Source organism: Armigeres subalbatus, chromosome 1 (assembly GCF_024139115.2).
Source record: "Armigeres subalbatus isolate Guangzhou_Male chromosome 1, GZ_Asu_2, whole genome shotgun sequence".
NCBI classification, from domain to species: domain Eukaryota; kingdom Metazoa; phylum Arthropoda; class Insecta; order Diptera; family Culicidae; genus Armigeres; species Armigeres subalbatus.
Window position 1 is genome coordinate 243835993 of NC_085139.1, and position 24266 is coordinate 243860258.

The window sequence follows — 24266 nt, forward strand, 5'->3', positions numbered from 1 at the left end:
GATTCTTTAGGAATACCTCCAGCAACTTCTTCGGCAGTGTCTTCAGGAATTCCACCATAAATTTTGCCGGGAATTGATCCGAAAATTCCACCATTATTTACTCCAAGAAAATCTTCACGAACTTCTTTATAAGTTCTGCAGAATTTCCTGCAATAATTCAAATAATTTCGTGCTGTTTCCCATAATTTTTAAGAATAAGAATATTCCGTGGAAATTCCGAGGAAATTCCGCAGAATTGCCAGTACACATTCCTGAGAATTTCACGAAAAATCTTCGAATTTTTTGTGTAAATTCCATAAAATTTTCCGTGAATTGTTTCGAATAATTTCTTGTGAAAATTTCAAAGAATTTCTCCAGGAACTGCACCGGAAATTTATACAGAAATTATACCAAAAATGAAATAATCAATGGAACTTTCGGAGGAATTCCTAGATTAATTCGCAATGAAATCCTGAAAGAATTTCGGTGGAAACTTCAAGATTTCCACTGGGAGATTCTCCAGAAGTTTCTCCAAAAATTCCTCCTGGAATTCTTCCGGGAGTTCCACCGGCATTTCCACCAAGAATTTCTCTAGGATTTCTTTCGAGAATTATTCCGATAGTTGTATCGGTAGTTCCTCTGAAAATTCATCCCGGAATTTCGGCAGAATTGGAATTTGTTTAGGCTTCTTCAGGAATTTATATAGATTTTCCACCAGAAGCTCCTCCGAGAATTTCTCTGTGAGCTCCTCAGGGAATTCTCCGGGAGGTCCTCTGATAATGATGATGGTCCAGCTACAAACCCCAACAAAGGTTTCAGCTAGACGAGATTTGTCTATAAAATGAATTTTCTTGTTTCCCGATCTTGTTTCCGAGAATGCTTCGGGTAGTTTCCCCGGGGTTTCTTTGAAAATTCTCCCAGGAGTTTCTTCAGAAATTCTTCCAGAAAATTGCTTGGAGAGTTCCTTCGGGAATTCCACCAGCAATTCATCCGGGAGTTTCTCCGGAAGCTATTCCAGGAAATTATTCAGGCTTTTTTTCAGGAAATCATTTAGGCTTTCTTCAGAAATTAAGCTGGAAATTCCTTCCGAAGTTCTTCCGATAGTTTCTCTGGGAGCTCATCCGGGAGGTCCTCTAGGAATTCTTCTAGGAGTTCCTCCTGAAATTCCTCCGGGAGTTCTTACGGGAGATCTTACGGGAGCTCCTCCGGCAGTTCCTTCGGGAATTCCTCCGGGAGATCCACCAGCAGTTTCTACGAGAATCCCTCCGGGAGTTTCACCGGCAGTTTCTCCGGGTGTTTCTCTGAAAAGGAACTCCCGGGGGATTTTCTATAGGAATTTCCGGAGAAATTATCAGAGGAATTCTCGGAGGAACTGCCGGTGGAACTTCTGGAGGAATTTATTGAAGAAATTCAGGAAGAATTTCCGGAGGAAATCCTGGAGGAACTCTCGTAAGAATTCTAGGATGAACTCCCAAAGGAACTTCCGTAAGAATTCCAGGAGGAACTCCTGGAAGAATTCTTAAAAGAACCTCCCGGAGGAATTCCCGTAAGAACTCCCAGAGAAATTCTCCGAGGAACTTCTGGAGGAATTTGTAGATAAAAGCCTAAAGAAATGCTAAATGAATTCCTGGAAGAAAGCCTGATTGAATTCCCGAAGGAACTACTGGTGGAACTTCAGAGGAACATCCGGTGGAATACCCTAGAGGAAGAGAAAAAATATTTCTGAAGGAACTTCCGAAATTCCATTTCCCGTGAAACTCCTGCTAAATATAGTTCAGGAATTCCCTGTCAAGTTCCTGGAGGTATTATCGGAGAATTTCTTGGAAAAACTTTTGGAAGAACTCCCGGAGGAACTCCCACAAGCACTTCCGGAGGAATTCCCACATGGAAGTCCTGAAATAATTTTTAGAGAAGTTCCTAAAGGAATTTCCGAAAAAATATCTGAAGGAATTCCCAGAAAAATACCAGGAGGAATTAATGCAGAAATTCCCAGATGAAATCCTGAAAGTATTCCCAGATGAATTGCTGAAGAAAATCCCTGCGGATTGTTCCGAAGAAATTTCTGGAAGAACTCTTGGCAGATATCCGAGTAAATTCCGAGTGAAGTCCGGAAGGAATCCGCGGAAAATCTCCCGGAGAAATTCCTGAAGGAATTCCTGGAGAAGTACCTGAAGAAACTCCCGAAAAAATACCTGTAAGAATTTCTGGGGAAATACTTGGACGAATTCCAGGAGAAATTCATGAAGATATTTCTAGAGGATTTCTTGAAGGATATTCTGAAGTAATTGCGAAAAGAATTCCAGATTGGAATGCTAGATGATTTCGCTATTGAATGTTTGGAGGTACATATTCCAGGAAAATTTCCTGGAAGTAATCCCGGAGGAATTAAAGGAAGAGTTCCGAAAGGAATGCCCGGAGAAGTTCCTAGAAGAATTTCCGAAGGAATTTCTTATAGATTTACAAGTGAAATTATGGAGCTAAATCGGAGGATTTTCGTCATAAATTTTTGAAGAAACTTCTGGTAGAATTTTGGGAAGAAATTCCGTATGTATTCTTGACGGAAATCTCGAATGCATGCCTGAAGGAAATGCCGGATTCTTCCTGAAGAGAGAATAGCCGAAGAGATATCTAGAAGTAAATCTTGGAGAGAAGAAAAGAAATCTTCAGGGAATTTCCTCGTGAATTTCCTAAAAAAAATTAGTGGGGGGTTTCTAGATAAGGAGGAATTACAATTACATGAGAAGGATTTTCGAACGATTTTCAGAGGAATTTGTGGATAACTTTCCGGAGGAATTCAGAAGTTCCCAGGGGAGCTTCTAGAAGGATTTCAAGAAGAATTTTTGAGCCCGAAATGTTTCGAGTTGTTTTGAACTTTCATATATTATGGATCCTGAATGCCCTAATAAGTTTTGGGAATCTTTTGAATTTCAACCACCTATTTCTGTATATGATTGGATCGTAAAGTGCACATGTTTGAGGGAATTCATTTCAGTACCCGTGCAATCTTTCCACAATTTAGGGGGGGCGACGGCCCCCCTGCCTCCCTTGGCTACGCCCTTGAATGCTACATCAATAAAACCTTAGTCAAGGCTTTTGCTTCTTCAGAGCTTACACCAAAACTTCTTGAAGAGTAGTATCTGCCTAGTTGGCCCACTCTTGCAATGGTTTTGAAGGGTAAATGTAAGACGGACTTCAAGATCGTAATATGACCGAACATGGATACGAGCTCGGCCACCAAAACCTTTCGAAATATTCCTAATTACCGAGAAACATAATTAACGCATATTTGATGTATGGTGCGTCAATTTTTAGTGCCGACTGAGATTTACTGTGTCATATGGTGCGATCCACAGAATAAACAGATGCGCGCTCGGAAAACCTCGTTTTTACAATTATTTTTCGAAAGAACAATTTTTTCGGAAACACAAAATTAGCATTTTTCTGCTAAATTATTATTATTTGTTTTTTTTTTATTGTTTGTAGCTGACTCGTTTTTAAATATCGTATACCTGTAACCAATGTGCATATACATGTAATGAATGTTATGCAGTATAAATATATTTTTGGACTCAAAATCGCAACTCATATGTAATGAGAAAAATATGGCGAGGTGACTTTTCAGAATGCATTTGTTCAAATTGTTGTGCTACGATAAAATCAACTATTGTTTATTGTTTATTGTTTGCTTTTAAATTCATCTGACAAAACATTGTCTTAATGAATAAAATCTTATTAACTAATTCGCATATCCTAATTAATCCGCCGGATGAAGGTTACCAATGGAAGATTGAAGTCGAATTCAGCGTACACCGTGTTGAAGGATGCAGCCATTGCACGGATCGGTTCATGTGAGCCGTATTGTCTATTGCGGGCTTCAAGAGAAAGAAAATTCCGTGGTCTCATTATCCGTTCCGGTGCGTAGATATTGAACTGGCGCAGAATTTCTGGAGAATCTATGAATCCGGTTAATAATTTAGCAGTAAAGCTATTTGTGCGATTCGACGTCGGTTTTCCAGAGTGTCAATTCCTATCAGTCTGCATCGATTCGCATATGGGGTAGATTCACCGGATCGCGCCAAGGTAGGTGTCGCAAGACACGACGAACGAATTTCTTCTGTACGGACTCAATTCTGTCGATCCAGTAAGTCTGATAGGGGCACCAGACGATGCAACAATACTCTAGTTGAGATCGTACGAGCGAACAGTAGAGCGATTGTAAACAATATGGGTCTCGAAAGTCATTCGCAATTTTGAAGATGAATCCGAGCGTACGGTTGGCCTTATTAATGATTTCATTGTAGTGGTGCTTGAAAGAAAGCCCCTGATCTAAAAGCACTCCCAAGTCTTTAATGCTGTCCACTCGTTCCAAAATAATCCCGGACATGCTGTATTCAAATAGTACTGGATGCATCTTACGGTGAAAGGAAATTGATTTGCATTTTTGAATACTAAGCGTCAGATTGTTAGTGGTACACCAGAGCTCGAATTTGGTTACAAGCTCCTGCAGTTGCACACAATCTCCAATGCTGTTGATTACCATGTATATTTTAAGATCATCAGCAAAGAATAGACGGCAGCCGGGTGGAAGCATTTGCAACTTCATTGATGAATAGAGAGAAAAGCAGGGGTCCAAGGTTACTGCCCTGAGGCACTCCAGAGGGGTTTGAAAAAATAGCAGATTCAGCACTTCCGATTCTGACACAAACCGTGCGATCAGTGAGATATGTTTCAAGCCAGGAAACCATGTCGTGACAAATTCCGAGCTTTGCGAGTCTGCTGAGCAAGATACCATGATCAACTCTATCGAACGCCGCCTTGAGGTCAGTATAGATTGCGTCCACTTGTCTGCCTGAATCGATATTGCGGATACAGAGTGACACAAACTCAATAAGATTAGTTGACGTTGACCTCTTGGAGTAAAATCCGTGCTGAGATGTCGTAATGTAGTTTTTACAGCTTGCAAACAAAGCTTCGTTAATAATAATTTCGAATATTCTCTATAATTCTCAACGTTCGATTTGTCACCTTTCTTAAGAACTGGGAACATGTACGAAAATTTCCATTGCGTAGGGTACTGGCTTTGTCGTAGTGATAAATTAAATAGTAACGTAAGAGGTGACACCAACGTGCTTGAGCATCTTTTCAGAATAAGTGAAGGAATACCATCGGGTCCAACAGCTGCAGATGATTTCAGCTTTCTTATTGCAGATCCAACATCTTGCTCGTTAATCCGGAAGCAGCGAAAGTCGAAAACGTTCTCTGGCGTTTGTCGGGTGGCATTTTCGATTTGACTATTAGTCGCAACATGGCTGTTGAACGCGTGCATGAAATGAGATGCAAACAATTCGCATTTATCCTCGTATGACTGAGCCCAACGTTCTTCAAAGTGCATCGATGATGGAAGACCAGTCCTTCCTCTTAGAGTCAACAAACGACCAGAATCGTTTCGGATTTTGTCGTAGGTCTCGTTGCATTCGTACAACATATTTACCGTACAAGAATCGATTGTACAGTCGGTAGTCATTGCTGCAGCGGGTGAAATGTTGCTTCGTGTAGGCGTTACGATGATTGGAATATTGTCTTAAGGCAGCTGCTCTCAGCCTCTTTAGACTGCGTAGACGACAATTCGACCAAGGAGGTTTAGGTACAGGTCGTTTCAGAGGCACATGAGTGCCTATTATGAAATACTAAATCTTTAGACGTGACATTCATACTGACATTCACTGATTTACATGCAAAATTGCTTCTGTGCTTGCCATTTTCAACATATATGATGACCTTAATCAGAGAGAATTTGGCAGTTCATGTTACATAAAAAAAACAAAGTGCGTAGTTGGGAGCTACGGCTAGAGACTTCAAATTGATACACGTAAGTAAAAAATAAAGTACTTATAATCGCTTGCGATGGCAGTTTGTCGGAAACATGAAAGAACATTTCCGTGAAATTTCCAATGAAAAAGTGAAAGGTTCAAGGTGACTAGGGCGAGTCTACAATGCGTGTTATTTCGTCCATATCCATTGCTTATCGTCTCTTTCCAATATGTCACTTCGCAATTTCGGAATTGCAAATTTCGATATCGAGAACATTTACGTAGTTGAAAATGTGTCAACATGCATATTGTGAGTAAGCACACAAGATTCTGATATTTCAAATATATTATATTATGTAAGAAAGGAAAGGATTTTCTGCTCTAATCATTCGTCTTCACTTTCCAACTATTTTTGTTTTGTTTATTTATTCTGCATGTCTGATTGCTATCACAAATGACTATTGATCTCATGCGAAGCCAATTGTTTTGTAAATAACTTTTACAGTTACAAAACAACTTTAAAAAGGAATTTATCATGACAAATAAATCAAACATCAAAATGCTTTGATGTTATTACCCGGATTGGTTTAATCAAGGCATGCAGTGCCATAATAAATTCTTTTTTAAATTTTCTAGTTTCCGGAATTTATAATCTGCTTCAAAAAGTTTTGACAACAGCCAGAAGGGTAATCATAATGTCTGCTTGGCAAATGCTTTTCCTAAACTGAAGAGCATGTCTATTGTCGTAATAAAACCACAATAAATAACATCGAATGCCAAAGAGCTGTATGGATGTTACTTGGGAACTTTCGGCCTAGTGTCATTCGGCCAAATGGGTTTCGGCCAAACGACCCTTCCCACTCATAAGTAATTATAAATCCAATATCTATTACATTAAGATAAGATTCTAATTTTGATTGAAAATGGAATCGTAATCCAATCTAATGGCGATACAATCTAATACAATTGTTGTTTATCCGAATTCACATTCAAAATATAATGCGAATTAAACCTCAATCCAATTCAAATCGAAATTAAATCCAAAACACCCAAATTAGTCCACCTAGCGGTGATGGAGCCTTTTTCGTGTGTTACAAAAATAGTATTTTGATCATAACTTTTGAGCCCATAGTCAGAAATGGCCGTCGTCGTCGTCGAGCTGAGTCGATCGGTATATAAAACTATGGGTCTCCGGGCCTTCTATAAAAAGTTCATTTTTGGAGCGATCATATAGGCAAAAGCTCAACAAATTTAAGTTTAGTTCTAATCGTAACGCAATCCAAATCAAATTCCTGTCTAATTCAAATCCAATCAAAATAAATTCAATTCAAATTACAAACCGCATACTATCTTAATTGACCTCTGCTGGGAATACCAAACGAAATTTTTTCATGGAATTGCTATGTAATTGAATTCCAATCGATCATTAGAAAAAAAGATGGGGTAGAAATTCTTAATAAAAGTGAAACCAGTCGTTTCTAATGGAGAGAGACATTTTTCTCGTTAAATGAAGCCAATGTATGCAACAGCCGTGTATGATCGAAAAACAATAAACCGGTCCCACTGTAAATGCATGTGGGTACATCGCATACGGTGCAGCAGTCGAGACGTGCGTTTCTTAGTAATGGACTTTTTCAAGATACCGTCGTCGCAAGCGCTGAGCTCTTGTGCATACATGTTCAGTTGTTGCTGCTAAATACCCCGAACAGTAGATAGTAATGTAACTTTCCCATAATAAATACAAAAAAATCTGTTATCTACTATGAGACATTTTTAATCAATTTGTTCTGATTGCTAATTTCGTAAGAACAATCCGGTTTTAATACTGTTTGATTATTTTTTTTTTTTTTGTTTTATAACATGTCGCCGAATTGACTCAGATATGGATATTCATAACATGTATACATATATTTTCGTAAATCTTGTTCTAGATTCCAATTTTAATAACCTTGCAATTTCATGAAAAAAAAAACATCCACCCTAACTATGGTGCATACTTTTTATAGCCCCGATCGACCAAGAGAGATTAGCATGCCAGAAATGTAGGTTCAAGTTGCCCAAGATATTTATGAAGCAACCCGACCAGTATATCAACCAGCACTCCAAGGAGTACTAGATCTGGGCATGTGGAGTCGTTTTTTTATGGGGATAAAAGCAAGAGTGAAACTTCGCTGCTGACACGCTGCTGCATTGCTCGAACGATCGGGGTTTGACGGAGACGCACGGAAGGGAGCAAGAATTTTTGCATTCAAGCTGCCAGACGCAGAAAAATTGTTGAATGTTGATTGTTCGCCTTCTGCCGCTATTGTTGTTGTTGCTGTTGTTGTCATGCGGCCTTTTCCAATCGAATCAGACCTCCCATACCATAACTCGTCGTCGCCTTTGCCGTCGTGGATGTGACAAGCGGAGAACGTGTGGCCCAGTGTCATGTCAAGAGGGTGCTCTGGAAACGAGTTTTTTTCTCACTATGGAGCGGAATGTAGTGAAGTGATCTGATTCACTGTAGGTAAGTGTCATGACAACAACAGCTTGCAATATAATAATGGCTGGATAATAACGCCAAGGCTCATTGTGTTCTGTGTGATGACTTTCGAAACATAACACGCTGACGAACGGAAAGAAGTTTGATTGTCTTCTTAGGTGACGCAGTGAAAGGGAAATCTAACCTGGGTGAGTAAACGAATTGAGTAAACTGGAAGTGGGTGATTGTGATAAACATGTTTGTTTGTTTTCATACATACACCCAACCGGCGGTTGTTAGATTTTCTAACAATTCTGTATCTACCAACACCTGTATAAGAATTGGGCATATGTGAAATTGTTAGATTCTTAAACAAAAAATGTAAGAAAAGCTTACAATATTGTTAGATTCTTATACAATATTTGTATAAGAATCTAGCAATTTCGCATATGCCCAGTTCTTATACAGGTTTTGGTAGATTCTTATACAGAATTGTTAGAAAATCCAACAACTGCCGGTTGGGTGTATGTATTTGAAAAGACAATCGGGACAATATTCTCCAATCAAGGTTTCTGAAGTGCCTTCAGGTTGGCCACTATCCCCAGAATCACAATTAGAAATCATGATTCACGTTCCCGAGTAGCACAATTCAGATCGGTTAAGTTAGAACAAATCAAATATGACATGATTTGACAACGCATATGTAGATCACAGTAACTTATCTATAACAAGTGTGCTTCTAGGATTGTCTTTGTAAAACCTGAAGTGTTAAATACTGCTTTACATTTTCATGATTTAGGCTGCAAATATTATAAGGACTTAACACTCAATCATGATATGTATATGGATCTTATTAATAGATCTTATCAATAGATTGAATCTTATTAATACATTAGTAGACTCGCGTTTAAAAGAGTACTCTGTTCAAAACAGAAGCCACGCAAAACTGTCATCATCTCCGGCTATTAATGCTGCTAGGCAGCAAAGCATGCATTTACTTGGTTTTGGATTCCGGGATGCTTATTGGTGCAGTGTTCCAATAGTTGCGTTATTTTTTAATATCGTTCAAGAATAGAAAGGAAATAGGCACATGGTGGCTCAATCTCATATTCAAAGTTGGATGGAGTATTAAAAAAAGGGTAAATAGTTGAAAGTGAAGGAATCTCCGGTGCGCATAGTCTGCTTTAAAATCTTTAAGTTGAATCTAAAATACTGTCGAAAGATCTCCAAGCATGAGAAGGAAATATCATGGAAGTCTTCTATTTGTTCAAATTGAAACAAACAATTGAAACCGTCGCCAACCATCGTGCACAGGATCCGATCCCTTTCTACAAGGATAGGGAACATATACTGCCGCACATCAGTCCCATAGAGTACTGACAATTTATTTCCTTTCAGCTGTAGATATCAGGTCTCAAACTCAAGGACAGTTTAGATATACCTGAAAACGATCATATGATATCTGTTGACCTTTCAAGAGATGTAATGAATATAATTGAATACATATTGAAGCTTTGAGTACTGAAAAAAGGTTGTCTTACAGCTGTAGATATCAAGTCCCGAACTCAAGGACAGTTTGGGTGACCCAAAACATCCCAAAACTAGCTTACGATGTCAGTTGGACTCCCAGGAGTTTTAACGGATATTATTAAATGTATATCAAAGCTTTGAGTACCAAAAATAGCTTCTAACTAGCTGTATATTTTACGTCCCGAACTCAAGGGCAGTTTGGATGACCCAGAATATCTCAAAACTATCTTACGATATCCGTTGACCTCCCATGGGGAGTAATAAATTTAATTGAATGTATATTGAAGCTTTGAGTACTGAAACCCCGATTTTCTTGCAACTCATTCATTTTCATTTATTTAGTTAACATCTAAACAGATAACACTGAATCAACAATTTGACGCCACAATGCACGGTTCGAGGCCGCATCTCTCCATCCTCGGATACGCCCCACGCTCGCCAAGTCGTTCTGCACCTGGTCTGCCCATCTCGCTCGCTGCGCTCCACGCCGTCTCGTACCTGCCGGATCGGAAGCGAATACCATCTTTGCAGGGTTGCTGTCCGGCATTCTTGCAACATGTCCTGCCCATCGTACCCTTCCGGCTTTAGCTACCTTCTGGATACTGGTTTCGCCGTAGAGTTGGGCGAGCTCATGGTTCATTCTTCGCCGCCACACACCGTCTTCCTGCACACCGCCAAAGATGGTCCTAAGCACCCGTCTCTCGAATACTCCGAGTGCTAGCAAGTCCTCCTCGAGCATTGTCAATGTTTCATGTCCGTAGAGGACAACCGGTCTTATTAACGTCTTGTACATGACACATTTGGTGCGGTGGCGAATCTTTTTCGACCGCAGTTTCTTCTGGAGCCCGTAGTAGGCCCGACTTCCACAGATGATGCGCCTTCGTATTTCACGACTAACGTTGTTGTCAGCCGTTAGCAAGGATCCGAGGTAGACGAATTCCTCGACCACCTCGAAGGTATCCCCGTCTATCGTAACACTGCTTCCCAGGCGGGCCCTGTCGCGCTCGGTTCCGCCCACAAGCATGTACTTTGTCTTTGACGCATTCACCACCAGTCCAACTTTTGTTGCTTCACGTTTCAGGTGGGTGTACAGTTCTGCCACCTTTGCAAATGTTCGACCGACAATGTCCATGTCATCCGCGAAGCAAATAAATTGACTGGATCTGTTGAAAATCGTACCTCGGCTGTTACACCCGGCTCTCCGCATGACACCTTCTAGCGAAATGTTGAACAACAGGCACGAAAGTCCATCACCTTGTCTTAGTCCCCGGCGCGATTCGAACGAACTGGAGTGTTCGCCCGAAATCTTTACACAGTTTTGCACACCATCCACCGTTGCTTTGATCAGTCTGGTAAGCTTCCCAAGGAAGCCATAATTTTCCATAGCTCTACGCGGTCTATACTGTCGTATGCCGGCTCGAAATGAACATGGTGCGTTGGGACCTGGGATTCACGGCATTTTTGAAGGATTTGCCTTGCAGTATAGATCTGGTCCGTTGTCGAGCGGCCGTCATCGAAGCCTGTTTGATAATTTCCCACGAACTTATTCACCAATAGTGACAGACGACGGAAGATGATCTGGGATATCACTTTAGGATAGGCGGCATTAAGGAAGACGATCGCTTGAAAGTTCTCACACTCCAGCTTGTCGCTTTTCTTGTAAATGGGGCATATAACCCCTTCCTTCCACTCCTCCGGTAGCTGGTCAGTTTCCCAGATTCTGACTACCAGTTTGTGCAGGCAAGTGGCCAGCTTTTCCGGGCCCATCTTGATGAGCTCAGCTCCGATACCATCCTTACCAGCTGCTTTATTGGTCTTTAGCTGTTGAATGGCATCCTTAACTTCCCTCAAGGTGGGGGCTGGTTGGCTTCCATCGTCCGCTGGACTAACGTAGTCATCTCCTCCGCTGTCTTGACTTTCACTGCCTGTACTCTCAACGCCATTCAGATGATCCTCGTAGTGCTGCTTCCACCTTTCGATCATCACACGTTCGTCCGTCAAGATGCTCCCATCCTTATCCCGGCACATTTCGGCTCGCGGCATGAAGCCTTTGCGGGATGCGTTTAGCTTCTGATAGAACTTGCGTGTATCTTGAAAACGGCACAGCTGTTCCATCTCCTCGCACTCCGCTTCTTCCAGGCGGCGTTTCTTCTCCTGAAAAAGGCGGTTCTGCTGTCTTCGCTTCCGTCTATAACGTTCCACGTTCTGCCGGGTACCTTGCTGCAGCGCGACCGCCCGCGCTGCGTCCTTCTCCTCCAGAATCTGTCTGCACTCTTCGTCGAACCAATCGTTCCGTCGACTTCGACCCATATACCCAACGTTGTTCTCCGCTGCGTCGTTAATGGCTGCTTTAACTGTACTCCAGCAGTCCTCAAGAGGGGCCCCATCGAGCTCACCCTCTTCCGGCAACGCTGCCTCGAGATGCTGCGCGTATGCAGTGGCGACATCAGGTTGCTTCAGTCGCTCTAGGTCGTACCGCGGCGGTCGTCGGTACCGAACATTGTTGATGACGGATAGTTTTGGGCGCAGTTTAACCATCACCAGATAGTGGTCAGAGTCGATGTTAGCGCCACGATATGTCCTGACGTCGATAATGTCGGAGAAGTGCCGTCCATCAATCAGAACGTGGTCGATTTGTGATTCTGTCTGCAGTGGTGATCTCCAGGTGTATCGATACGGGAGGCTGTGTTGGAAGTAGGTGCTACGAATGGCCATATTCTTGGAGGCGGCGAAATCAATTAGTCGTAGGCCGTTTTCGTTCGTCAGCCGGTGAGCGCTGAACTTTCCAATAGTCGGTCTAAACTCCTCCTCTTGGCCAACCTGAGCGTTCAAATCTCCTATGATGATTTTGACGTCGTGGCTTGGGCAGCTGTCGTACTCACGTTCCAGCTGCGCGTAGAATGCGTCCTTATCATCATCAGTGCTTCCGGAGTGTGGGCTATGGACGTTGATTATGCTGAATTTGAAGAACCGGCCTTTGATCCTCAACCTGCACATTCTTTCATTGATCGGCCACCACCCGATCACGCGCCTTTGCATATCGCCCATCACTATGAAAGCTGTTCCCAGCTCGTGTGTTGCCGCAGCTCTGATAGATGGTATGATTACCTATAAACGTTCGCACCATTAATCCCTTCCAACAAACCTCCTGCAGCGCCACGATGCCGAATCCACGGTCCTTCAGCACATCGGCGAGTATGCGTGTGCTCCCGATGAAGTTGAGAGATTTGCAGTTCCACGAACCGAGTTTCCAATCGCTAGTCCCTTTTCGTCGCAGTGGTCTTCGCCGATGGTTCCGGTCCGTACTCTCTTGTTGATTGTTCGTTGCTTATGTTTTTTAAAGGCTGGCTTGCAGGGCCTGACACCAAACCCCCTAAATTTCCGGAGGACCATTCCTCCTTATTTCCGGTGGACCATGGTGCACAGTTTCACTTAGAGTCCCTCGCTGGCACTCGGACGATGATCAGCCGCCCCTAACATGGAGAATAGACGCTGTTGTGAGCCGATCCTAACATGGAGAACAGACACTCGACCAGATTTGCACCTCCGGAGAGGGCATATCCCCCCTTCCCTATCAGCCTACGACCATAGATCCCACCGGGGTTGGTAATACGATCTTCCCTAAGGTTGCTCGTATCCCGGCAAGTGCCACGAGGAGGCAGGGATAAGAGTTCCTGGCTAAGGAGGAGGCTAATGACCGCGAAATGGGGTCTATTTAATTCCTTTAGGTACGCGAAGTACCAATGGTACGCTTTACCCAGCATTTGCCGTGCCCTTGCAACTACACAATTTTACGATACCTGTTGAATTGTCAGGAGATGTAAAAGCTATAACGCAATGCATATCAAAGCTTTTAGTAACGAAAACAATTTCTGTAGCAGCTGTTGATCTCAAATTCTAAACTCAAGTATCTCGGGCCCCCACAAATCTTATGTACCACCACCAACCTTTTTTGTACATTTTGGGGCCCCCACAAGCTGTCGGCCCCGGGGCCCCCTTGCGGCTAAATCCGGCCCTGAAAACGAGATATAATTTTTGACGGGAAAAGTAAATTAGCTTAATCTCGAACTTTCTGTCCAAGGATCCCACAAATTTTCAATGAGTTAAGGGTCTGGAGATAGGGCAGGATGCGGGAGTGTTATTTTAACATTGTACAACAGCCACTGTTTGACGAGACCTAGACGAGATCACTGAAGTCGAAGAGCTCGTCACGGCACTGCGGTGACACTGTGAAGTGGAGACGTCCACCGCAGCCGTTCGGCTACGGAAAGGTCCGGCAGGGACGCAGGTAGCATTGGTTCGGCTATCTGCAGCGGATGCCTCCAAGGTAGTCAAATTAGGGATCGTCAAGGTGGGATGGTCGGTGTGCCCTGTGGGCATATACGAGCAACCCGAAGTTTGCTTCAAGTGCCTGAAACCGGGGCACAAGCAATGGGACTGTAAATGCCCTGTCAGAAGCAAACTCTATCGACGCTGCAGATTGGAGGGACATAATTCACAATGCTGCATGAACCCTCCCAACTGTTTGATTTGTTCCATCAAAGCTGCGGACAGCAAGCACCCCATGGGGGGTTCGAAGTGCCCGGCGTTTAAGCGTGCTGCAAAATCACAGTGCAGGTAACGCAGGTAAACCTGAACCACTGTGATGCAACCCAGCAACTGCTGTGTCAGACAGTTGCTGCATGGGGGACGGGTATCGCCATCATAGCAGATCCTTACCGGATACCCACCAGGAACAGTAATTGGGTCACCCATGGGTCCAAAATGGCGGCGATATGGACAACGGGGAAATACCCAGTCCAAGAGTTGGTGTCTTCGACACACGAGGGCTTCGTCATTGCCAAAGTCTGCAGCTGCTATGCGCCTCCTCGATGGTCGATCGAGCAGTTCAGTCGTATGCTAGATAGTTTGACGGCTAACTTGATGGGGCGTAGGCCGGTGGTGATAACGGGGGACTTCAAAGCTTGGGCCGTGGAATGGGGAAGCCGTTCCACGAATCAACGGGGGCAGATCCTGCTGGAATCACTGGCCATGTTTGTGGGATATGTGTTGCCCAATGCAAGAGATGCGCGATACGCATGAGCAATCGTGCATGCGTTAGTAACGAATCACAGTAACCGTTGGACTCGATAACGTGACAGTCTAGCAATTGTCCTCTTTCATCATCAATCTTCGCCGAATACGCACGCATAGGTAAGTTGCTCTCATCAATGACCCAGCCGATTATTCGGCTGGTCATACCGCTGGAGCTTCCATGTGTACCTGGCCAATGTCGGTACCAAAAGTACCTACAGCTGGAACGGAGCCGAGTCGATTATCGACGTTACGTTCTGGGGTCCTGGCCAAACGAGTAGTTCGAACTGGAGGGTACATGATGGCTACACTCACAGCGACCACCTGGAGGTCATGGAGGTTCGCTACAGTATCGACTATACGACCAACATTCAGCGGAAGAAGGGGCGAGGCCTAGCCCTCGTATGTGGAAGACATCGTACTTCGACGACGAGGTGTTTAAGGAAGCGCTCCGCCACGAGCACAATACTCTCGGTCTGAGCGGCGAGCAGCTGGTAACAGTACTCTCGCGTGCATGCGATGCCACCATGCCTAGGAAAGTCCACCCTAGGAGGGAGGCCACCGGCTTACTGGTGGATTCAAGCAGTTGCGAGGAGGTAGATGCAGCGAACACGCACAAAAGAGGAGCGTGTTTGAACGACGGGTGACGTTCGTGGCTGCTAAAGCCGCTCTGAAGACTAAAGACTGAGATTGAAAACTGAGATCTTTGAGCTGAAAAAGGACTCCAAGAATAAGAGTTTATCATATAAAGAGCTAACGGAGAAGGTGGTGGGCGATAAGGCACAGGTGAGAGCTATGCCGCCTGAAGCGAGCCTCCTTTGTGTGGAATTGGACGAGGTAACTAGCGCAATGAAGGAACAACTCGAGTTGGGCGATGTTGACAGGCACGCAGATCGCTGCTATAAAGCTTCCGGCAGATGCTGCTTCGAATCGGCAGAGTAAACGTCGGTTGGTCGGTGTGTTCGTTGAGCCTCTCTCAGCAACCAGAGGTGTGCTTCAGGTGCCAAGAGTTTGGGCACCTAGCACGGAACTGCAAGGGCCCTGATAGATCAAACCTTTGTAGAAGATGCGGAGAAAAAAGTCATAAGGCATAAAGTTGCAAAAAGCCACCAAAATGCCGGATCTGTAGAAGCGATGAACGCGAGGACCATGTTACTGGTGGCCAAAAATATCCAAAACAGACGATGTAAAGTAAATTGCAGTGGAGGTAATACAAATTAACCTCAACCACTGTGATACTGTGCAGTACCTGCTGTGCCAATCCGCGAGGGACTCGAAATGCGAAGTTGCAGTCATCTTTGATCTATACTGGATCTCACCAGGAAACGGTAATTGGGTAACGGATGAAGCAGGAACCGCCGCTATGTACGGCAGGAAGATACCCTTACCAAGAAATTGTGTATCGTACAGCTGAAGGCTTCGTGATCGCCAAAGTTAACGGAATCTATATTTGTAGCTGCTACGCACCACCACGTTGGACGATTGATCAGTCAAACCGGATGCTGGATATGGTAGCAGAGGAGCTTATCAACAGGAGGTCAGCCGTCATTGATGGGGACTTCAACGCCTGGCCAGTATAGTGGGGCAGCCGTTGCACTAACCATAGAGGTTGGAGTCTACTCGAAGCACTCGCACTCGTAGACTTGATCAATGAAGGTTCGACGAGCACATATCAAAGGGATGGCAGAGAGTCCATCATGATGTTGCCTTCTGCCTTAGCAAGTAACACGAACTGGAGAGTCTGTGAGGACTATACGCATGGCGACCATCAAGCGGTCCTATATTGTGTCAGAGGGGGGGTATATTCGGAACTACGCGAGAGCAGTATCAAGAAGCGAAAGTGGAAGACAGAAGCCTTTGACAAGGATGTGATTGCGGAAGCAATGCGATTCGAGCGCAATCTGCAAAATCTGAGTCCAGACGAGCTGGTTGCAGTATTGACCCGAGCCTGCGATGCAACCATGCCGAGAAAAGTACAGCCACGGAATGCACGTAGACAAATCTTTTGGTGGAATGAAACGATCGCCGAACTCCGTCGCAGCAATCATTGAGCAAGGAAGAGGATGCAGAGAGCCCACAACGATGTATTTCTGTAGAAGAGCGCAGACCATGGGGGTCCCGTAGCGTAGTTGGCTACACGTTCGCCTTACAAGCGGATGGTCATGGGTTCGATTCCCAGCCCCTCCACCAAACCCTCGTCAGTCGCCGGATCCGCAGCCCATACGGTGGCGTTTGGGAGACGCGCCTTACCGTCACGGCTGCCTGATGACGACTGACAACTTGTTCTTCTCGGAGGCATTCCTCCAACGTTACCCGGATAAATGGCAATCGAACAATACAACAATCATTGGATACACGACATGGACAAACGGACACAATGGACACACGATGAGATGGACTGGCAACGACAATGATAATGAGTAGTGGAAATCTAAAAATAGACTCTGTGTGGATTCTGTACAGCAGAATATCACAGTAGATCTCGGCACAGTAGCGGTTAAGTAACACAGAGTGCCTGACCAAATAAAGAAAGGAATAAAAAAAAAGAGCGCAGAACAGTGTTGAGGGCGGCCAAAGCCGCGCTCAAAACATAAATCAGGCTCAGTAAGGCAGCCTGCATGAAAGAGCTCTGCCACAACGCGGATGCAAACCCATGGGGTGATGCATACAGGGTCGCTATGGCTAAGATTAAAGGCCCAGCGATACCGCTAGAGAGGAGCCCAGAAAAAACTTAAAACAATTATCGAGAGACTGTTTCCGCATCACGAATCATCAGTCTGGCCTCCCACACCGTATGGTGAGGCCAACACCAGTAGAGATGAAGCCCGTGTCACTAACCATGAACTTGTTACGGCAGCAAAAAGCATAACAACTAATAAGGCTCCGGGACTAGATGATAACCCCAATCTGGTCTTGAAAACGGTGATCCAGGTAAATTCGGATATGTTTCGCACCACATTGCAGAAATGCATAGACGAAGGAAACTTCCCCGATTGCTGGAAGCGGCAAAAGTTAGTACTGCTGCCGAAGCCGAGTAAGCCACTCAGAGATCCATCGCCCTACAGGCCTATTTGCCTGCTAGACACAGTCGGAAAACTCCTTGAGAGGGTCATCCTTATCAGGCTGGCGATCCTCACAGAAGCTGCAAACAGATTATAAAGCATGCAGCTCGGGTTTCGGAATAGCAGGTCCACAGTTGACGCCATCCGGATAGTCGTCGAAGCAGCCAAGAAGCAAAAGAGAAAACCGCTACTGCGCTGTGGTAACCTTAGACGTGAAAAATGCGTTCAACAGTGCCAGCTGGGAAGCAATAGCCAGCTCCCTATACAGGATGAGGGTTCCAGGGTACCTGTGCAGAATTCTGAAGAGCTACTTCGAGAATAGGACGTTGGTCTACGGCACACATAAAGAGCTGAAGAGAATAGGCATAACAGCGAGTGTTCCTGAAGGCTCCACCCGACCGACGTTGTGGAACGTGGTGTACGATGGACTATTGCAGCTAATAGTGCCAAGAGCTGTAAAGATCGTTGGGTTTGCGGACGACGTGGTTCTCATGGTATTTGAAGAAATAATAGAAGAGGTGGAAGTACGATGAGCAACGCAGGCGATAGAAATAATCGAAAACTGGATGTGCGGGAAAAAGCTGGCATTGCCCCATCACAAAACTGAAGTGATGATGATGATGATCAGAAACCGAAAGGCAGTACAGCATAGTACGATTACGGTCGAATAAGTCACCATCGACTCGAAGCGAGAGGTAAAGCATCTGGGGGTAATGATCGACGACCGGCTCAATTTCAATAGCCACGTCGATTATGCTTGCGAGAAGGCAACTAAAAGCGATCAGCTCCTGTCTGGGCGGCTGGTGTAATCAAGAGGAGGAATCTGACTCAGCTCAATAGCAACTATAGTCTGAGGGCCATGAAAGTGGCAAGTGTACATCGTACCATATCGATGGATTCGGTTTGTTTCATAGTATGAATGACCCCCATAAACATTTTATTGGAGGAGGACTGTGAGTGCTACAGACTGGAAGGAATGGTTGGTGCTCGCATGATTGTGAGATCCGATTCGATGAGGAAAAGGCAGCTGGCTTGGGACAGTAGTTCGAAAGAAAGGTGAACGTATCGGCTCATTCCGAACCTGTCGTTGTGGGTGGACAGAAAACACGGGGAAGTCAACTTCTTCCTGACACAATTCCTGTCGGGCCATGGATGTTTCAGGAAGTATCTGCACAGATTCGGACACGCAGAGTCCCCCCTTTGCCCGACCTGTCCGAACTGCGAGGAGACACCGGAACACGTGTTTTTCGACTGTCCTCGATTCAGGACAGAACGAAGTGTGATTTCAGCGGGTAGCCCGAGAACATCGTGCAAGAAATGTGCGAGAACGAGAATACGTGGAACGATATAGGCAAAGCGGTAACGCAGATCATGCTGCCGCTGCAGCGAAAATGGCGTGAAGACCAGAGGGCATCTGGAAGCGATCATAGCACGGTCGGTTACGGGGAAGCTTCCGCCGACGGGGAACTTCATGTCGGGTTAGGATAGATCCGCCGCCGGGGACTATCTGAGTAAACCGCGATATTGGTTTCGAAGGGTTTCCGCCCTGGGAACTTCTAGTCGGAGTAGGCTAGATCCATTGTCGGGGACTAGGCCGAGTAGATCGTGACGCGTTAGAGCACTGGTTTCGGGTCGTCGGAGCACCATTGAACCGGACGCTATGCTCCACCTGGAATTTCTGGACCGATTTCGGCACTTGACCGCTCACTCGCTGAAGTAGGAAAAGGCTCCAATCCTGCGCTGATCTGGAAAACACCAAAGAAAAGTTAAAAGTGGTGATGGATATTCAACAGGCGTTACATGGAAGCGAATCGACGGTTCTAAGTGAAATTCCAATGCCGGGGAACTCCCTGTCAGAGTAGGACAGATCTGTCGCCGGGGATCATCTGAGTAGTTCGCAGTTCAGATGGGAGCTAAATGACTCAACGAAAAAGTCTTCAAAAGAAAAGTTCCATTCGGGTGAGTTTCCGTGATGCGTAGTTCTTGACGCGTTGAATAATCGGTTTTGGGCAGTCGAAGCGCCATTGAACCGGAGGCTATGCTCCACCGGAATTTCTGGTTAAGTGAGAAAGTACCTCTGACTTTCTTGGTGAGATATTAGCGTTGGACACGCAATAAACTTCCACGGGTCGTCGGTTTTCGTGGAAGTTCTTGCCACCGGGAGACTTCCCGTCGGAGTACGATAGATTCGCTGCCGGGGACTATCTAAATAGGTTCCGAGCACGACGAGAGCTGAATGGCTCAAAGATGCAGTGGTGCAGTGGCATGAGGAAGAGAGACAGTGAGCGTCAAAGATCAAGAGACGCGCATACCTAATAAAAAATACTTCGATGAGAAAATTGTAACGAACTAGTTGTGCTTGCAAGAAGCTGATCACGTGAAGTGCACGAGCACAGCCCCCCACCGAAGTATTGACGTCCAGTAAGTCCCGGGGGATCAGGGCATTAGAAGAGAGGGTAACCCAAGAAACACACACACAGCTAGAGCGGCTATCAAACGGGCGATCAAAATCAGCAAGTCCAACTGCTTCAAGCAGTTGTGCCAAGAAGCTGACACTGATCCTTGGGGCAACGCTTATCGAGTCATAACAAAGAAGATCGGGGGTCCAGCGACGCCAGCCGAAATATGTCCAGACAAGCTGAAGATCATCGTGGACGGTCTTTTCCCGCAGCATGGTTCTACGACGTGACCGCGTACGCCGTACGAAGATGAAGACCGAGTAACCGCTGCAGGTGTGCAAGTCTACAATGACGAGCTAGCATCAGTGGTGAAAAGTTTGAAGATGAAGAAAGCTCCGGGTTCGGATGGAATTCCAAATGTGTGATCCAGCCAATTTTCGATAAGAAACAATAGGACAGGATTCTCTGTCGAATACACTTTCTTAATCATTTTTTGTTTAAAAAAGTGCATTTTGACCTTAATTTCTGAGCCCATAGTCCGATCTGTTTAATTTTTAATAGGTAACAAAGGAACAGGATTCTGCGTCAAAAGCATTTGTTGTGAGCAAATTGGTTAAGGATAAGTTCCTAAAAATGTGTGACACTTTTCAATTCGACCAGCTGTGTCGATCAGTGTACTTTTACTACTTTTACTACATTTACTTCAGATGACCTAGCAAAAAAAAAGGGTCCCTAGAAACATAACAAACTAGCAAACTACAGGAAACTAGATGAAGTGGATAAGACAACCGTGTAAACAAAATGGTGAAAATTGCTGAGAACCTGCTGTTTGAAATTATGATTCTACATGTAAACCAAGAACATGTCCCGGGCAGAAGACATGAACAGAATATCAAAACGTGATATGGACTTGATTGATATAAGAGATAAAAGAACAGACAACAATATCAAAAATTTATCAATATCAAGATATGCTATGGATAACAACAAACTAATGGTACATGATATTGATCACTTCTTACAAGAAGCATAACTTGATCTCCTCATGATATTAAAGTGCAAAATATTGATATTGATCTTTTGTTTCTTATATCAATCATGTTTTGCTATCTAACCAACATTTGATATTATTGAGCTATTTTCGTCTACTAGTCTCCTTCCAATTCTACTCCCACCTTGCAATTAGGATCAAGTTTTCCATAATACAAGTTCCGTACAAATGCTTGCACACTAGTTCATTTATTAAAACGGATGAGATACAATTTGAGCTTGAGCTTGATTGACTGCAAGTAGTTGCTACTCCATTATGACCAGATCAGCTGTTCTTGCACAGGGAACCAACAGATGTTTGCTTGGGACTAGCACACATCTTCAATGTACAAGTACTGGTGATCTCATTTGTTAGGTCATACTGGCCCCTGCCACGTCAGAATGCAAGTCAATGTAGGGAAGGGGGAGGAAATGATGATGCAATCACTCGCCCACTGCAAGCCGAATATACCTCTGCACTTGCCACGAGTTCATGCGGAATTTGTTGGAATTTTTGGGTTAGGTTCGAGAGGCAGAGGTCCGTCTTGGTTAACGAGCTGCCAATGTGATAGATAGGAGAAAGCAACTGATGGATGTAGGAAACGAGCTAAGTTCATTTCCAATTCTAGCAGATTACTGTTAGAATACTCAAGTTGAAGGTATAGGAATAGTAATGGAAACGGTATGGAATCCATTTCCAGTTCTAGCGATTGCTAGAACATGAGAAATATAGAGAAAGATACAAAGTAGGAGAATGGAACGGACCTGGGATTGCACCCACGACCTCCTGCGTATGAGGCAGAAGCAATAGCCACATGACTACCAAGCCCGCTGTATAAACCGGATGAGATACAATTTGCGTAAATGTTTAGTCACAAGATGAGTCATCGTACAAATGTATCATGCGTCTCCATATGCTTTTATGCTTATATGCTGCTGAACAATTTTCACAATCCCTACCTATCGTTTAGCTTAAGAAGCCCATTTTTGCCTGAAAAACACTCATAGGGACATTAAGATATCGTAATTACTTAGATTATTGCAATAACTTAGTATTATAGCTTATTTGAACATGCAATCATGCAAACATGCAAGTGACTTCAATGCCGTTAAAGCGAAGATCCCCGGTGATCAAATAATTTTGGAATTTTCCCAATCAAACGAAAAACGCCAGTAACCAGTCGACTTTAGAGGTCGAGAACTTCAAATGCAACACATGAGCATCGGGAATTCAAACTTTTTTTTTTCTGATTTTGTCGTCCAGTGATAATTATAGTTGACTGAAGGCCATAAATATTATCCACAGTATTAATGTTGAAACTGCAATACAATCCATTTGACTGCCTGTCTTCTTCTTCTTATTGGCATTGGGGGCACTGGGACATTGCCGCCGCGCAGCAAGTGTTCATTTAGCACTTCCACAGTTATTAACTGCGAAATTTCTAAGCCAATGTACCATTTTTGCATTCGTATCATGAAGATAACACGATGATACTTCTATTCCCAGGGAAATCGAGACAAATTCCAATCCAAACCCTCAGCATGGACTTGCTTTGTAGCCGCGCGTCTTACCGCTAGGCTAACGAGGGCCCCAATTGGCTGCCTGTACAGTGTACATGTTCAAAATATAGTTACTGGTCGTGGATTCCAACTTTCAACTTATTCTTGAATACAAAAAATAAAAGCGCAAATAATTCTCTTTCCCACTTTTGTGTTTTATTTCGGCAGTGGGCATGCAATTAGGTATGGAAAAAATGCCCCTTCAATAAATTACATTTTATCGCACATTAGGAATAGTTATTAAAGATTATTGTTAGAGAGCAAGGGTTGGAAATCCCAACTTTGACATTTCTTATTCTAAGCCACAGAACTAATGTTTCATAGATGGGAAAAACCTTGACGCGACTTCCTCTTCACAACCCGTAGAAAAATTCGCCAATGCATAACATCAAAGACGGATTCACCATCGTCCACGACATTCAGCGTTGAACGATGCCGGCTCGTGGGCATAACATCGATTTGAATAACGCTTTTTGTTGTATATTCTCTCACAGTCGCACAAACAGCCGACAATTCGTCGTAATCGCATTCAAAATCATCATCGCATCCCGCGCGCGCGCGCGAACGCTTAATTTAGTATTCGGCATCTCTGCCTACACGGGGATGACGATCGTCGTTTGAGCACATAATCTTCATCAAAACAGAAATTGAATAAGAAAAACCCAACCCACAAAAAAATGGTAAGTTGACTCGAGTGCGATCGACTCACGCTGATTTCATAATCGCGACGAGATTATAAAATCTCTGTTTACGATTGTTGTTTCGCTTTGCACCTTCTCCGTTCGGAGAATTTGCCGAGATCCGAATTTGGGAGCTATCTCGTATGAACCATTCGCGTTGAAGATGTGAACATTAGCTCCAATGCACAGTCGGAAGAGTGGGTAATAATAATTACCTTTTAGCTTCCTTTTACCCAGTTCAGTGCCTAAAGGCGGATTCCGTGGATCTGCTTTCGGTTGTGTGGAGCGACCCACGCCCGCAACACTTTTAATAGCTATTGAGACGTATTGAGAGGTTGCACACCCATAACCTTGAATTGGTAATTATTATTGCCATGCAAACGCAGGAAAGACGGAAATTGGGTAAAATAAATGCAGAACTACGGAGCACATCACAGCAGTTTGCGCGGTGACAAGCAGTGCGTAATGAAATTCAAATATATGGAGTAGAAAATTGTTTGCCGAGCGGAACATTGGGTTTGCTAATTATGGCAATTATTTTCAATTGATTGATCCGGGTAGATCGATTATCTTAGAGAGATTATTCCAAATTAGACATTTTGACATAATTGTGACAAAATAAGGCATGATTTGACGGTGCAAATGAGGTAAACTGCAACACTTAAACCTAATTCTAATCAATT

General features: G+C 44.2%; 1 protein-coding gene across 1 annotated transcript in view; it reads right to left on the reverse strand.

The window, feature by feature from the left end:
• Positions 1–24266, reverse strand: part of LOC134206233 (mucin-2-like) — a 310180-nt gene that overhangs the window by 172600 nt on the left and 113314 nt on the right. The window lies entirely within an intron of this gene.